General features: G+C 44.5%; 1 protein-coding gene across 5 annotated transcripts in view; it reads left to right on the forward strand.

Moving 5' to 3' along the window:
* The first annotated feature begins 459 nt into the window (after positions 1–459).
* The window catches only part of HERC3 (HECT and RLD domain containing E3 ubiquitin protein ligase 3), a 129,075-nt gene continuing 114,127 nt past the window's right edge, over positions 460–15,407 (forward strand). For 4 of the 5 annotated variants that reach the window (XM_040418141.1, XM_040418144.1, XM_040418143.1 and 1 more), the window contains exon 1: positions 460–545. The gene's annotated coding sequence lies outside the window, so the exon portion shown is untranslated. Of the gene's footprint in view, positions 546–3,442; positions 3,525–15,407 lie in introns of those variants that run through there. The other variant, XM_040418142.1, reaches the window with a different exon arrangement.

The following is a 15,407-nucleotide window of genomic DNA, read 5'->3' on the forward strand; positions in this document are numbered from 1 at the left end:
AAAAAGCAATTTTAGATTGAAAACAAAAAACGTACTGTGAAAAAACACCCGCTCAATTATATAGGTGGATTTTCAAAAACAAGCCCTATCCGCATCAGGTTTTTTCAGTTCGAAAAAAAAATTCGAGGGAACATACACCCTTGATGGCCCTCATTTTGGGGTATGTGTATGGTTTTGAGGGGGCATCACTGTTTTAGCGGACCCTTTAGTACACTGAATCTCCCTGTGACAATATGGCAGGTACACCGTTTATCGGGGGCGGGACACACAAGAGGTCTGTCTCCAGGCTTGTGAGGTAGCGAGCGCTGAGAAACACTGCTGTCTACACCCTCTCCCGCCCGCGTACGGCCATCGCTATTGGCTGCTGGTTGCTGCCCAGTGTCCCCGCCCCCGCACTGAGGGAAGTGTGTATGCGCGGCTGCTATTGGCTGCGCCCGCTGTCACTGATAGCTTAGAGTGGGCGGTGCTTGTGTGGGAGTCGTTTCCTAAACTTCCATGTTATTATGTGACAGAGGAGCGGAGGAGGTCCGTGTGCACGGGGACAGGTAAGCCGCAGCGACCACCGCAACACACACTGCTGTCCGCTGCGGTTTTCGCATTGCCGCCCCACTGGCATGATATCCAGCCGTGACTCGCCCAGTGACTGGCACTGACAAGCCAGCAATGGCTGATTATTTGGGCAGGGAGCTGTGCCAGGGCTGGTCGTCGTTTCTCTCACAGTCTAGTGTATTTGAGTGGGGCTAACACTGCTCAGGCCTGCTCACTGGCCATTGAGTGCAGCTTCTCCACGGCTGTGAGAAGGGATTGTGTGTGGTAATCTGTGATCAGGGCTGGAGTTCCTATAAATCTGCTCCTTGGCAGGGGTCGGGGTGACAGAGTTCACATTTGTGTCTGGATCTCAAGCCATGATCAGAAGTCCTGATATGTTGGAAAAGAGCACACAAAGAAATGATTCCCCCCTCCCCCTACATATCAAAATGTTGTCCCCATAATTCAGTAACCACAAAGATGCATTTTCAACACCGCCGTGCTACTTGTTACCCGACAACTAAAGGTTACTGGTGGTCTAGGGATTAATAGGTTTGCTGAAGGTGAAGATAAGCCTGGTGGTCTAGGGTAGCGAAGGAGCGTCTCTAGTTTGGCGTAAAAGCTTCGGGTTATCTAAGAATTCCGTTATGGATTCTGCTACCACGGACCATAAGTTATGGTCCGTAGTAGCAGAATCCATAACTGTTTTCTTAGATAACCTGAACCTTGTATGGGTACTTTCACACTCGCGGCAGAGGATTCCGGCAGGCAGTTCCGTCGCCAGAACTGCCTTCCCGGATCCGGCAATCCAGACACAAGCGAATCCAGTATTTCTTTTTTTCACAGACTTAAAGGTCTGCGCATGCGCGGACCAGAAGAACGGATCCGTCAATGCGGCAATTTTAATGCCGGATGCGGCACTATTACATTTCAATGGAAATGAATGCCGAATCCGGCATTCCAGCAAGTGTTCAGGTATTTTGGACGGAGACAAAACTGCAGCATGCTGCGGTACTTTCTCCGTCCAAAAAACGTACAGTGACTGAACTGAAGACATCCTGATGCATCTTGACCGGATTGCTCTCCAATCAGAATGCATTAGGATAAAACTGATCAGTTCTTTTCCGGTATTGAGCCCCTGTGACGGAACTCAATACCGGAAGACAAAAACGCTAGTGTGAAAGTACCCTATGCTGAACTTAAACAGAAGTTCGCTCAGTACTAGTCGTCTCATCCATGTCTATATGCCTCATCAGGGTTGAGCTAGGGATGTCATGGAGTGGGTTCCCTTCTCTATTGATCAGAGCGGAGACCTTCTAAGAACGAATGGCTGCCACTGACAGACTCTGTCATGCCATGTATTACATTGTTGTACCCTTCACCAGTGTCCCATCCAAATCAATAAGTGCCAATACTTTATTTCTTTATTCCCCCCCCTTGGTAATGTCGGCTGATGGCAGGGGGTTTCAAGAGTTGGACCTGACCTGTTAAGCTTATTGTCAGGAACTCCCAATAGAAGTGAATGGAGGTCCACTCTCGTTCACTTTGGAGGCACTGGTTTAGAGGTAGGTGTTGGTCGCACCTCTGGAATCTATCAGACATTGTTGGCGTGGCACATCCTAGAAATATGGCACCAATGTGTGAGGTGACACAACCCTTTTAAGTAATCTCTGGGCGATCCTTCAGCTCTGACTCCTTATTACTTACTAGATAGCAAAGTACAAAGTTGCCCCTGATTGGCGGGGGTCCGACACCCGGGACCCCCGCCGATCAGCTGTTTGAGAAGGCAGCGGCACTCCAGCAGCGCCGCGGCCTTCTCACTGTTTTACCTAGGCCCAGTGACGTCACGACTAGTATCAACTAGCGTGGGCGGGGCTAAGCTCCATTCAAGTGAAAAGAGCTTAGCCCTGCCCATGCTAGTTGGTACTAGTCATGACGTCACTGGGCCAGCGGTAAACAGTGAGAAGGCCGCGGCCCTCCTGGAGCGCCGCTGCCTTTTCAAACAGCTGATCGGCGGGGGTCCCGGTTGTTGGATCCCCGCCGATCAGATGCTGATGATCTATCCAGAGGATAGATCATCAGTTAAAACAAAGTGCAGAACCCCTTTAAGATTTCTCCTCACTGGAACTAAGGGGCCATGGCCAACCCCTGAAAACCAACCCCATAGCATTACCCCTCCTCTACCAAACGTTACAGCTGGCACAACTCAGTCAGGCAGGTAACGTTCTCCTGGAATTCGCCAAACTTCATAGAGAAGTGTTATTCGGAATTCCACGGAACACGTTTCCACTTCTCCAGATTCCAGTGGTGGCGTGCTTTACACCACTCTATTCAGTGCTTGGCATTGTGCTTGCGTTAAGACTTGCATGATGATTCTCAGCCCTGGAAATCCATGCCATGAAGCTCCCGACTCAGTTATCTACTGATATTAAACAAAATCCTTCACCAGTTTTATACTGCCCTAATAGCTCCAGCATATGCCGATGAGGAGTTATTGGCTTATGCTGGAGCTGTTCAGTAGAACATTCTAGCAATATGGCTGTGTCAGTCAAAGAAAGTGACCCAGCGTTCTGCTAATAGGATCTGTCACTAGTTTATTCTGCCCTTTGTTATGACACCATAAAAATGGTGACAAATCCCCTTTAACGCCGGAGAAGGTTTGGACTTTGAGTCAGCAGAGTGTTGGTGACTTATGTGCCATGCATCTCAGCACTCCGTGACCCCGTTCTGTAACTTTACATGGTCTCCACTTTGTGGCTGAGTTGCTGTGGTTCCTAAACTCTTCCACTTTGTAATAACAGCTTTGACAGTTGATCATGTTTTATCTTGGAGGGAAAAAATTTTATGAGATGACTTGTGGCATCCTGTTACAGTACCATGCTTCAATTTAATAAGCTCTTTCTTGTTTGTAAAGGCAGACTGCATGGCTAAGCGAGTGCTGGATTTTATACACCTGTGGCAATTGGACTGAATGAAACACATTCACTGATTAAGAGGTGTGTCCCAATACTTTTCTATATAAATTGTGTGTGTGATATATGTATTTTTCGCCAAAGTGGAGAAGGAAATGTCAGTGCATCTTATGGGTTGCACACTAATGAACGCTTCCATTATGCAAGCGCTCATTAAAGGGACCCTGTCATCACCTTTATGCTGTCCATACTAACGGCAGAATAAAGTAGAGACAGGTGAGTTGATTTCAGCGGTCTGTCATTTATAAGTTAAAAGTAAGTGGTTGCCGAGAACCAACATCACAATCATTGCAGACTGGGCCTGGAGAAGAGTCACGGCCACCTGAGAAGAGTCATGGTGGTTATTCATGAATTCCTGCCCACCTGCTGATGACTGACAGTCTTCTACCTAGTTGTCTCTCTATATCTCTAGGAGAGAACTGCCAATCATCAGCAGATGGATGAGAGAGCAGGAGATTAGGAATAACCATGACTCTTCTCAGGTAGATTTGACTCTTTTCAAGGCCTGGGCTGTAATGATTATGATGCTGGTTCTCAGCAACCACTTACTTTTAGCTCATTAGTAGAGATGAGCGAACTTCTGTTTTAAGTTCGGCGTCTAAAGTTCGGCTTCCGGTTAGCGGAGGATCCCGATATGGATTCCGAATTCCGTTGTGGTCTGTGGTAGCGGAATCAATAATGGTCATTATTGATTCCGCTACCACGGACCACAACGGAATTCGGAATCCATATCGGGATCCTCCGCTAACCGGAAGCCGAACTTTAGACGCCGAACTTAAAACAGAAGTTCGCTCATCTCTACTCATTAGTTACACACCACTGAAATCAGCATTTCTGTCACTATTCTATGCTGCCCTCAGTGAGGTCATATTAAAGTTGATGACAGGTTCCCTTTAATACAGTTTTATAAAGGAAAAACAGTCTATTAATTCATTTTTTTTCTTATTAGATTACTATTGATTATTTTTTACGATTAATCGAGAATACTCGATTTCTAAAATAATCGTTTACTGCAGCCCTAGGTCTGAGCTGAGGTCTGATTAGCATGGGGGTCTGATTGGCGGTCTCATTAACATTGGGGTCTGAGCTGAGGTCTGATTGGGGGTCTTGTTAACATTGAAGGGGGGGGTCTGATCTGAGGTCTGATTAACATTGGGGGTTTGATTGGGGCTCTAGGCTGAGGTCTAATAAAAAATATTTTTTTATTTCCTCTTCTAAAACTATTTTTAATTTACTGGTGTGCATGTAGTTATATCCAAGTGTAGGTGCTAGATTTTATACACCTGTGGCAATTGGACTGAATGACCCACCTGCATTCAATGATTAGGAGGTGTGTCTCAATACTTCTATCCCTATAAGCGCACATTTATTAAGACCAGTGTATTAGACGCCGGTCTTAATAAAGCCCTATCGCTGGCGGTGGATCGCCGAAGCTCTGGCCTCTTCATAACTTCGGCGTATCCAGCACCGCTTCTAAATATTAGACAGATTCCGAGCTGTCTTACATTTAGACCTTTTTCTACGCCTGAAACAGGCGTAGAAAATGGTAAATGAGAGAGGCCTGCCAGCCCTTCCCCGCCCACCCCATGCCCACTTTTAAATAGACCTGGGGTCAGCGGGGAGAAGTCACAGATTGCGCTGCAGCGGTTAGTTAAGCCACAATCTGCGCCTGAAATACACCTAATTTAGGTCTATTTCAGCCGGATAAATGACCGTGACCAAGAACCCAATGGTTACTCTGGCTAGAGGAAATCAGGTGCTGCCCTGTACCATCCCTACAGTGAAGCATGGTGGTGGCAGCATTATGCTGTGGGAGTGTTTTTCAGCAGCCGGGACGGGGAGGTTGGTCAAGGTAAAGGGCTCATGTACACGACAGTATTTTGCGTTCAGTATACTGGCCGTTTTTTTAGTTCAGTATGCGGTACATATACGGAACCATTCAGTTCAATGGTTCAGCAAAAAAAACTGAAGTGTCTCTGTGTGCATTCCGTTTCAGTATTTCCGTACCGTGAAAAGATAGAACATGTCCTATTCTTGTCCGCAAATCATGGTGCTTGGCTCCATTCAAGTCAATAGGTCCGCAAAAAAAACTGAAAACATATGGAAATGCATCCGTATGTCTTCCGTATCCATTCAGTTTTTGCTAAACCATCTATTGAAAATGTTATGCCCAGCCCAATTTTTTCTATGTAATTACTGTATACTGTATGTGGCATATGGAAAAACAGAAAGAAAACGTAAACACAACAGAAACAAAAAACGGAACAACGGATCCGCAAAACACTGAAAAAGCCATACGGTCGTGTGCATGAGCCCTAAGGGAAAGCTGAACGGAGAAAAATACAGATATAAAATGAAAACCTGATCCAGAGTGCTTTGGACCTCACATTGGTCTGAAGGTTTACCTTCCAACAAGACAATAACCCTAACCACACGGCCAAGACAACACAGGAGTGTCTTAGGGACAACTCAGCAAATGTCCTTGAGTGGCCACCTAGAGTCCTGATTTGAACCCAATAAAACCTCTCTGAAAAGACCTGAAAATGACTGTCCACCAACGGTCCCTATCCAACCTGACAGAGCTTGAGAGGATCTACAGAGAATGGCAGAAACTCCCCAAATCTTGGTGTGCATTCTTTGGCATCATACCAATGAAGACTGGAGGCTGTAATTGCTGCCAAAGGTGCTTCAACTAAATACCGATATTATCGGCCGATATTCAGGATTTTGACAGTTATCGGTATCGGCATCTATTTTGCCGATATACCGATAACATATGGGGAACACAGAACACGCTGCTGTCAGCGCTCTCCGTGTTCCCTCAGCAGCACAGGGGAGAAGGAAGCAGTGTCTCCCTCCCCCTGTGCTGCTGCTGCCGCCAATGAGAAGAGAGAAGACGAGGGGAGGGGCTGTGGCCACTGCGCCACCAATGATGATAAGTCTTTCATTAATTCATATACAGGAGGCGGGAGCTGACTGCAGAATCACATAGCCGGCTCCCGACCTCTATGAGCGGTAGCTGCGATCTGCGGTAGTTAACCCCTTAGGTGCCGCGGATCGCGGGTACCGCTCATAGAGGTCGGGAGCCGGCTATGTGATTCTGCAGCCAGCTCCCGCCTCCTGTATATGAATTGAGAGATTTCTCTTCATTGGTGGCGCATTGCGCCCCCCAGTATTAATCATTGGTGGCGCAGTGCGCCCCCCACCCCAGTATTAAAAACGTTGGTGGCAGTGGCCACAGGATCCCCTCTCCCCTGCTCCTCCGATCGGAGCCCCAGCTGTGTAATCCTGGGGCTCTGATCGGTTACCATGGCAGCCAGGACGCTACTGAAGCCCTGGCTGCCATGGTAAGCTCCATGCTGCTGTGTGCACAAAGCACAGTGCAGCAGGGACAGTGTGAGCTCCTATTCACCCTGATAGAGCTCTATCAGGGTGAATAGGACAAAGGCTCTAGTCCCTAAGGGGGCTAAAAGTTAGTAAAAAAAAACCCCACAAAAATATTAAGTATAAATGAAAAAGAAAGATTTACAAAAAAAATTAAATACACGTTAACAATAAACATATTAATTTTCAGCAGATTTGTGTAGGAAATTTTTATTTTTTTTTCAAAAATGAAAATTCCCAGAATATCGGTATAAATTATCGGCTATCGGCCTGAAAGTTCACAAATTATCGGTATCGGCCCTAAAAAATCAATATCGGTCGATCCCTACTTAGGTTAATACAAGATTTTAGTTTTTCCTTTTTTAATAAATTAGCAACAATTTCAAACATTCTGATTTCACTTTCTCATTATGGAGTATTGAGGGCAGATTGATGGGGGAAAACTAGAATTTTATCATCATTTTAGCCAGGGTGGATTTGATTTAAATCACTAGTCAGTAAGGCTTCATTTAAATCATAGTTTTCTACATAAAGACTAATTCTTGCTGGTATAACTTATAATATGCAAGTAGATGAAGATTTTTAGAATAACAGCTTTTCATATTAGTTTGATTAGGTTGATTCTGTATTCATAGGTTTGTAGAAGTTAGGATTAAGGTCTTTTTCTCAACTCTGTTCATGTTATAACATTTTTAACATATACAGCCTTATTCTACATAATTAAAAAAACGAATCTTTATTTCATGATGAACCTTTGTATGGTAATATATTTTCCTCAAAAAGCATTTTTTATAAAAATAAATCCATTTTTTTTTTGTTTTGTTTTTTAATAAAAAAAAAAAAAACATTGATTTTAGCTATACATTGTATGTCCGATGTGTATTTAAATGGGCCCAATACGGTATAAAATTAGGTGTGCACTGGAAATACTAGTCTGATATTATAGTAATGCACACTGCATAGGGATACCGCCTGGGAAACAGGGAAAAGAGGGTTGTCCCCAGGATAGAGGATAAGTGTCTGATCATCAGAACGGGGGCTCGTATTCCCCTGTTTGAATGGAATGGCTGACATGTATGTGTGCTGCCGCTTTATTCAACTTTATGGGGCCACCAGAGATAGCCAAACACTTGTACTTGGCTATCTCCAGCAGCCCCATAGTTTTGAATGGAATGGCAGCATGCATATGTGTCTACTGTTCCATTCAAACTGGTGAATACAGCACTCTGTTCTAGTGATCCGGGGGTCCCAGAGGGCAGACCTCCGTTGATAATACTTTTTATTTTATTTTTTTCCTAGCCTGTGAATAGGTCATCAATATTTAATTCCTGGGATACTCTTTTAAATCTATATCTATCCAGGACAGTAACTAGAGATCCATTATCTATCCAAGGACATAAAAACAGAGCAGTAACCGGAAATAAGCTTTGTATTGTGTAATGTAAAAGCTAAACTGAAAATGCTTCATGGCTAGATTACAGCCCGTAGGTAATTTTTCTTCTTGCGCCTCTTCTGGGGATTTCCATGTAGAAGAGCAGACTCAGGGGTGTAAAGTCGGTAAGCCAAAGCTCTGACTCCGACTCCTGCATTTTACCACACTCTGGCTCCTTCATAAATGGCCAATAATTTAGTAATACATTTCCTGTAGTAAGATGGTAATATCAGGCTTTTTCTTACTATCATGTAAGTAAACAGGCTACTTAGATGGAACTTAAAGGGGTTGTCCAAGTTATATTTATTGATGACCTATCCTCAGGATTAGGTCATCAATATCAGATCGGCTGGGGTCTGACACCCGGCTCGCGCCGTGCCAGCGCCTCCTCCTGTTCATTGTTTACCTGCTCGCCGTTGCATCTGCAGCAGTAAGCAGGTATAATTACACCCAAGCCGTCCTATTCATTTCAATGGGACGGATCGCTTCTATACACTTGTATGCAACGGCGCGCAGGTAAACAATGAACAGGAGGCGCGCGCCTTCTCTTCAAACAGTTGATCGGCGGGGGTGCCGGGTGATCTGATATTGATGACCTATCCTGAGGATAGGTCATCAATAAATATAACTTGGACAACCTCTTTAAACCATATTTATTGGAATAAAATGTCACCTATTCCTGACCTATTGTAAATATGTAATGCATTATGCATGTAATAACTGGAACACTGATGCCCTTAATTGTTATAACAAATCTATGTGTATTGGCTACCATGTGTCCAATTTCCGGTCCACATCTTGTTTACTTCCTCCCTGGAATGGGCATGTTCACCTGATCCGCTGTAGTCAATGACTGGCTTCAACGGTGATGTGTCATTTTTATGTAAAAAGTAAAAAAAATATATATATATTTAAAAATATAAAAAAATTTAAATTGCCCACTTTCCCAAATTTACATATAAAAATAAACAAACATAACCGGTATCGCCACATCCAAAAATGTCTGAACATTCTAAATATTATCCTGTGTGGTAAACACGGTAAAATGCAGGCATTCACCACAGAAGCACACAATTCACCAATACACAATTTATTGGTCACTTTCCCGACAAAAATTTGATCACAGTGATCAAAAAATCATATCATACATACCCCAAAAATGTTACCGATTTAAAAACTAAAGTTTATTTTGCAAACAAAATCCGTCATACAGCTCTATAGACTGAAATTGAAAGAGAGTTCTGTCAGAAAATGACGATGCAAAGAAAATTTTTATTTTTTCAAAGGTTCTTATTTTTTTAAAGTAGTAAAACGAAATAAAAAATTTGCAATATTGGTATCGTTGTAGTTGTATTGACCCACAGAATAAGGATGTCATGTCATTTTTAGCGCACAGTGAAGACCAAAATATTAAAACCCAAAAAACATTGGTGAAATTTTTTAATATTTTTTTCAATCTCACCCTACGAAGAATTATTTTTCCAATACAAGACATTAGGAATGTCCCGATACCAGTATCGGTATTGGGGCCGATACCGGACATTTGCACGAGTACTTGTACTGATGCAAATGTCGCCGATACCTCATGGCCCAGATCTGCGGTGGCGTGACCTTATCTTCTCTTCGGGTGGTGGCGCTGCTCCCAGCCGATCAGCGTGGGGACGGCAGTGTGTCCCAGCTGATCGGCTTGGAGGCGGGACTTCTGTGCGGCAGTGTTTCTAGTCCCATGCTGTTGCCTAGCACTGGGAGGAAGTTAAAGGGAGTCTTTCACCGAATATGACCTTTACAGACCACTCAGATCAGGTTCTCCATTACTTTCCCCAGATTACTATGGTACCTTTCATATTGCAGTCCATCGCCGATTTGCTCCAAAAAACACTTTTATACCATATGGTAATTAGGTTCTGAAAGTGCCCATGGGCGGTGTTCATGCGGCCGGTGCCCAGGCCCCTCCGCGCTTTGCTTATCAAACCCCTCCTCTTTCACCCCTCTGGTCCGCCCTTGTTTAATCTGATTACCTCCTCCTCTCCGTCTGAAATCCCGTGCCTCCGCCGGCTGGATCGGGTTGCGCAGGCTGGCGCATGCGCATTGAAAGTCCCTGTTCCTCTGCCCATAATGGGCAATGCAGTGCGCACGTGCCGGGAATGTGTGGAGCGGCTAGGACGCTGGATTTCAGACAGAGAGGAGGAGGTAATCAGATTAAACAAGGGCGGGCCAGAGGGGTGAAAGAGGAGGGGTTTGGTAAGCAAAGCGCCCCTGGGCACCTTCAGAACCTAATTACCATATGGTATAAAAGTATTTTTTGGAGCAAATCGGCGATGGACTGCAATATGAAAGGTACCATAGTAATCTGGGGGAAAGTAATGGAGAACCTGATCTAAGTGGTCTGTAATGGTCATATTCGGTGAAAGACTCCCTTTAAAGCCACTTCCTCCCAGTACTCTGGAGCATCTGCATGGGAAGGATTGCAGGAGGCCAGGTGGGTATGGTGGTGCATGAAATGGAGGAGAAATTCAGTTAATTTCCCTCCATTTCATTTTAAAACAGACATAAAGTGAATAATAATAAAAAGGTGTGTGGGGGAAAATAGGCATATAATAGTGATCCCAAACCAGTGTGCCTCCAGCTGTTGAAAAACGACACCTCCCAGCATGCCCGCACAGCCAAAGGCAGTTATTTGATTTATGCCTTTGTAGAACTATTGTGAGTTCAGTATTAAAGAAGCACTCTCGCAACTTTTTTTTATTCTCATACCTATTAGCAAGATGCATAATGTAAATTACAGTGAAAGTGATATATTAACTAGTGACTGTATTTGTGAGTTATCCCCTCCCTTCTGGTCCTCAGCTGTGTCATGTGACCAACACTCTGAGACAGCATTTTATATGTGCACAGGAAGTCAGTTTCTCTATTCATTGCTATGCGAGTCTTATATGACACAGCTAAAGACCGGAAGGGAGGGGTTAACTCATTGCCTTCATTATAATTTACATAATCTACCTTTCTAATGGGCAAGAGAATAAAAATTTTAGTAGGAGTGTTTCTTTAATATTACAACTAACAAATATTATGTTTATACATGGAGAGAGAGAGAGCATTCTGCCATTTATATGATGTGAATAGCCAACTTTAAGGCTCCATTCACACGTCCGCAAATGGGTCCGCATCCGTTCCGCAATTTTGCGGAACGGGTGCGGACCCATTCATTTTCTATGGGGACGGAATGGATGCGGACAGCACACAGTGTGCTGTCAGCATCCGCATTTGCGGAGCGCGGCCCCGATCTTCAGGTCCGCAGCTCCGCAAAAGATAGAACATGTCCTATTCTTGTCCGCAGCTTGTGGACAAGAATAGGCATTTCTATAGGGGTGCCGGGCGGGTGTGTTGCGGATCCGCAATTTACGGGTCCGCAACACACCACTGACGTGTGAATGGGGCCTAAAGGGGTTATATTTGGAATGGAATGGTCCTAAGGGGATTTGGAAGTTAAGATGTAAGAGAATTGGAGAATTTTTGTCCATATTAAAGCCTTTCACCCTACCATATGGCTATTTCAGTGTTTTGCGGTCCGTTTTTCACGGATCCATTGTTCAGTTTTTTGGGTTTCCGTTGAGTTTCCGTTTTTCCGTTCCATTTTTCCATATGGCATATACAGTATACAGTAATTACATTTCAATAGATGGTTCCGAAAAAACGGAACGGATACGGAAGACATACGGATGCATTTCCGTATGTGTTCAGTTTTTTTTTTGCGGACCCATTGACTTGAATGGAGCCACGGAACGTGATTTGCGGGCAATAATAGGACATGTTCTATCTTTCAACGGAACGGAAATACAGAAACGGAATGCATACGGAGTACATTCAGTTTTTTTTTTTAAGAAATGTTGAAATGAATGGTTCCGTATACGGAACGCAAAAAACGGCCCGCAAAACGGGAAAAAAAAATGGTAGTATGAAAGAGGCCTAAGGGAGATGACCACACGGAGAGGGGGAGTTGGGGGGGACTGGGAGATTTAATAAAGGTTTATTTGATGCAGTGTTATTGACGTGCTGATTTGGATAAAGTATGATTGATTTAAATGTATTGATATCCTATTGTCATATAATGTATGGTTAATATGAATAATTGGCTGTATGTATAACCTTTAATAAAAATGATCTGATTCAAAAAAACTTGGCCACCCTAAGTATCAAAAATCCAGAGTGCCCTAGACAATAGCCAAAACCATGAAGTATTTCTATTAGGCTCCATTCACACATCCGCAATTCCATTCCGCATTTTGCGGAACGGAATTGCGGACCCATACATTTCTATGGGGCCGCACGACGTGGGGCCCCGATCCGGAATTGCGGACCCGCACTTCCGGGTCCGCAATTCCGATCCTGAAAAAAAAATAGAACATGTCCTATTCTTGTCCGCAATAGCGGACAAGAATAGGCATATTCTCTTAGTGCCGGCAATGTGCGGTCCGCAAATTGCGGAACGCACATTGCTGCTGTCCGTGTTTTGTGGATCCGCAAAACACACATGGATGTGTGAATAGACCCTTCGGCTGGGTTCACACGGGCATTGCGGGAAAAAGTGCGGGTGCGTTGCGGGAACATGCACGATTTTTCTGCGCGAGTGCAAAACATTGTAATGCGTTTTGCACGCGCGTGAGAAAAATCAGCATGTTTGGTACCCGAACTTCTTCACAGAAGTTCGGGTTTGGGATCGGGGTTGTGTAGATTGTATTATTTTCCCTTATAACATGGTTATAAGGGAAAATAATAGCATTCTTAATACAGAATGCATAGTACAATAGCACTGGAGGGGTTAAAAATAAAATAAAAAATAATTTAACTCCCCTTAATCCACTTGCTCGCGCAGCCGGCATCTCTTCTGTCTTCTTCTTTGCTGTGTACAGGAAAAGGACCTGTGGTGACGTCACTCCGGTCATCACATGGTCCATCACATGATCTTTTACCATGGTGATGGATCATGTGATGGACCATGTGATGACCGGAGTGACGTCACCACAGGTCCTTTTCCTGTACACAGCAAAGAAGAAGACAGAAGAGTTGCCGGCTGCGCGAGCAAGTGGATTAAGGTGAGTTAAATTATTTTTTATTTTATTTTTTTAACCCTTCCAGCGCTATTGTACTATGCATTCTGTATTAAGAATGCTATTATTTTCCCTTATAACCATGTGAACCGTGTGAACTCAGCCTTAGGGATCGACCGATATTGATTTCTTTTTTTAGAGCCGATACCGATATTCTGTGAACTTTCAGGCCGATAGTCGATAATTTATATCGATATTCTGTGAATTTTCATTTTTGAAAAAATAAATAATCCTACACAAATCTTCTGAAAATGAATGTTTATTGTTAACGTCTTATTTTTTTTTTTTGTAAATCTTTCTTTTTTATTTATACTTAATATATATTTTTTTTGTTTATTTTTTTTTTACTAACTTTTAGCCCCCTTAGGGACTAGAACCCTTGTCCTATTCACCCTGATAGATCTCTTTCAGGGTGAATAGGACTTCACACTCTCCCTTCTGCCCTGTGCATAGTGTACACATCAGCAAGGGAGCTGGCTGTCATGGTAACCGATCTGAGCCCCAGGCTTACACTGCTGGGGCTCCGACCGGAACTGCCACTGATTAGGAGGGGAGAGGGGACCCTGTGGCCACTACCACCAATGATTAATATTGGGGGGGCTTGGGTGGGGGGGGCGCACTGCGCCACCAATGTCTTTAATACTGGGGTTGGGGGGAGAGGGGGCGCACTGCGCCACCAATGAAGATAACTCTCTCATTAATTCATATACAGGAGGCGGGAGCTGGCTGCAGAATTACATAGCCCGCTCCCTACCTCTATGAGCGGTAGCTGCGATCTGCGGCAGTTAACCCCTCAGGTGCAGCACCTGAGGGGTTAACTACCGCAGATCGCAGCTACTTTTCATAGAGGTCGGGAGCCGGCTATGTGATTCTGCAGCCAGCTCCCGCTTCCTGTATAGGAATTAATGAGAGAGTTATCTTCATTGGTGACGCAGTGGCCACAGCCCCTCCCCTTCTCTTGTCCTCCCTCCTCTCATTGGTGGCAGCGACAGCAGCAGCACAGGGGGAGGGAGATGCTGCTTCCTTCTCCCCTGTGCTGCGGAGGGAACGCGGAGAGCGCTGTCAGCAGCGTGATCCTTGTTCCCCATACGTTATCGGTATATCGGCAAAATAGATGCCGATAACGTTCAAAATCCTGAATATCTGCCAATAATATCGGTAAAACCGATAATCGGTCGATCCCTAATTTCTATCATGTGACATGCACTGGCTATCTATCATTTTTCTAACCTGTTCACCATGATGCACCTCCCTGGAAGAGCTCCTCTGACCAGCTGTGTGGGAGGAGCAGCTGTAAAGTGAAAGTAAAAATCCCAGCATGCATTGCAGCAAGCATGTTCAGAGGAGCAGTCACATGACATCCCTGCCCACCTGTGTTGACATAGAGACAAGAGCCCCTCAGCTAATATCAATAACTTAATCATCAGTGAATAACTGCTGTACAGACATAGCAATAGGAAGCAGGGCTGGCCTTAGGTGTTCAGGAGGGAGGGTGCCCTATTCATAAACTTGCTGTACGGCCTAGTCATTTCTAGTTGCACCATTGGATTTAAGCCATGAATATAGGGGGAGATTTATCATTTCCCCTGTTTCTGAAAAGTGGTATTAAAAAGTTGCAAACTATGTGTTTGCAAATTTTCAACTGTGCCTTTAAAATAAAAAAAAGGGGTCGTGACCAGTCGCCCCAACAAATTAATGTTTATTTTCGCCAGTTTTCTGACTCAAATTAAGCCAGAAAGCCACGGCAGCTCTGAGCTGTGATAGATTTCTGTTTAGGTGCATGGACTGCCAGAGGAGGGGGGCTGTTGAGCGGGGGGGGACAGATCCTTGTTCTGATGAATAAATTTGTACAAATCGATCTGCTCACATAGAGAGGAGCCCCCTGTCTAGCGTTAGCAAGGTCTGGCAGGCTGTTCCCCTGCGGAATCCGTGCTAACGCTAGCCCGCAAGTGCCACCGTAAGTCCGCTATGGCCACATTCACT

This window comes from Bufo bufo, chromosome 2 (assembly GCF_905171765.1).
Source record: "Bufo bufo chromosome 2, aBufBuf1.1, whole genome shotgun sequence".
Lineage (NCBI taxonomy): Eukaryota > Metazoa > Chordata > Amphibia > Anura > Bufonidae > Bufo > Bufo bufo.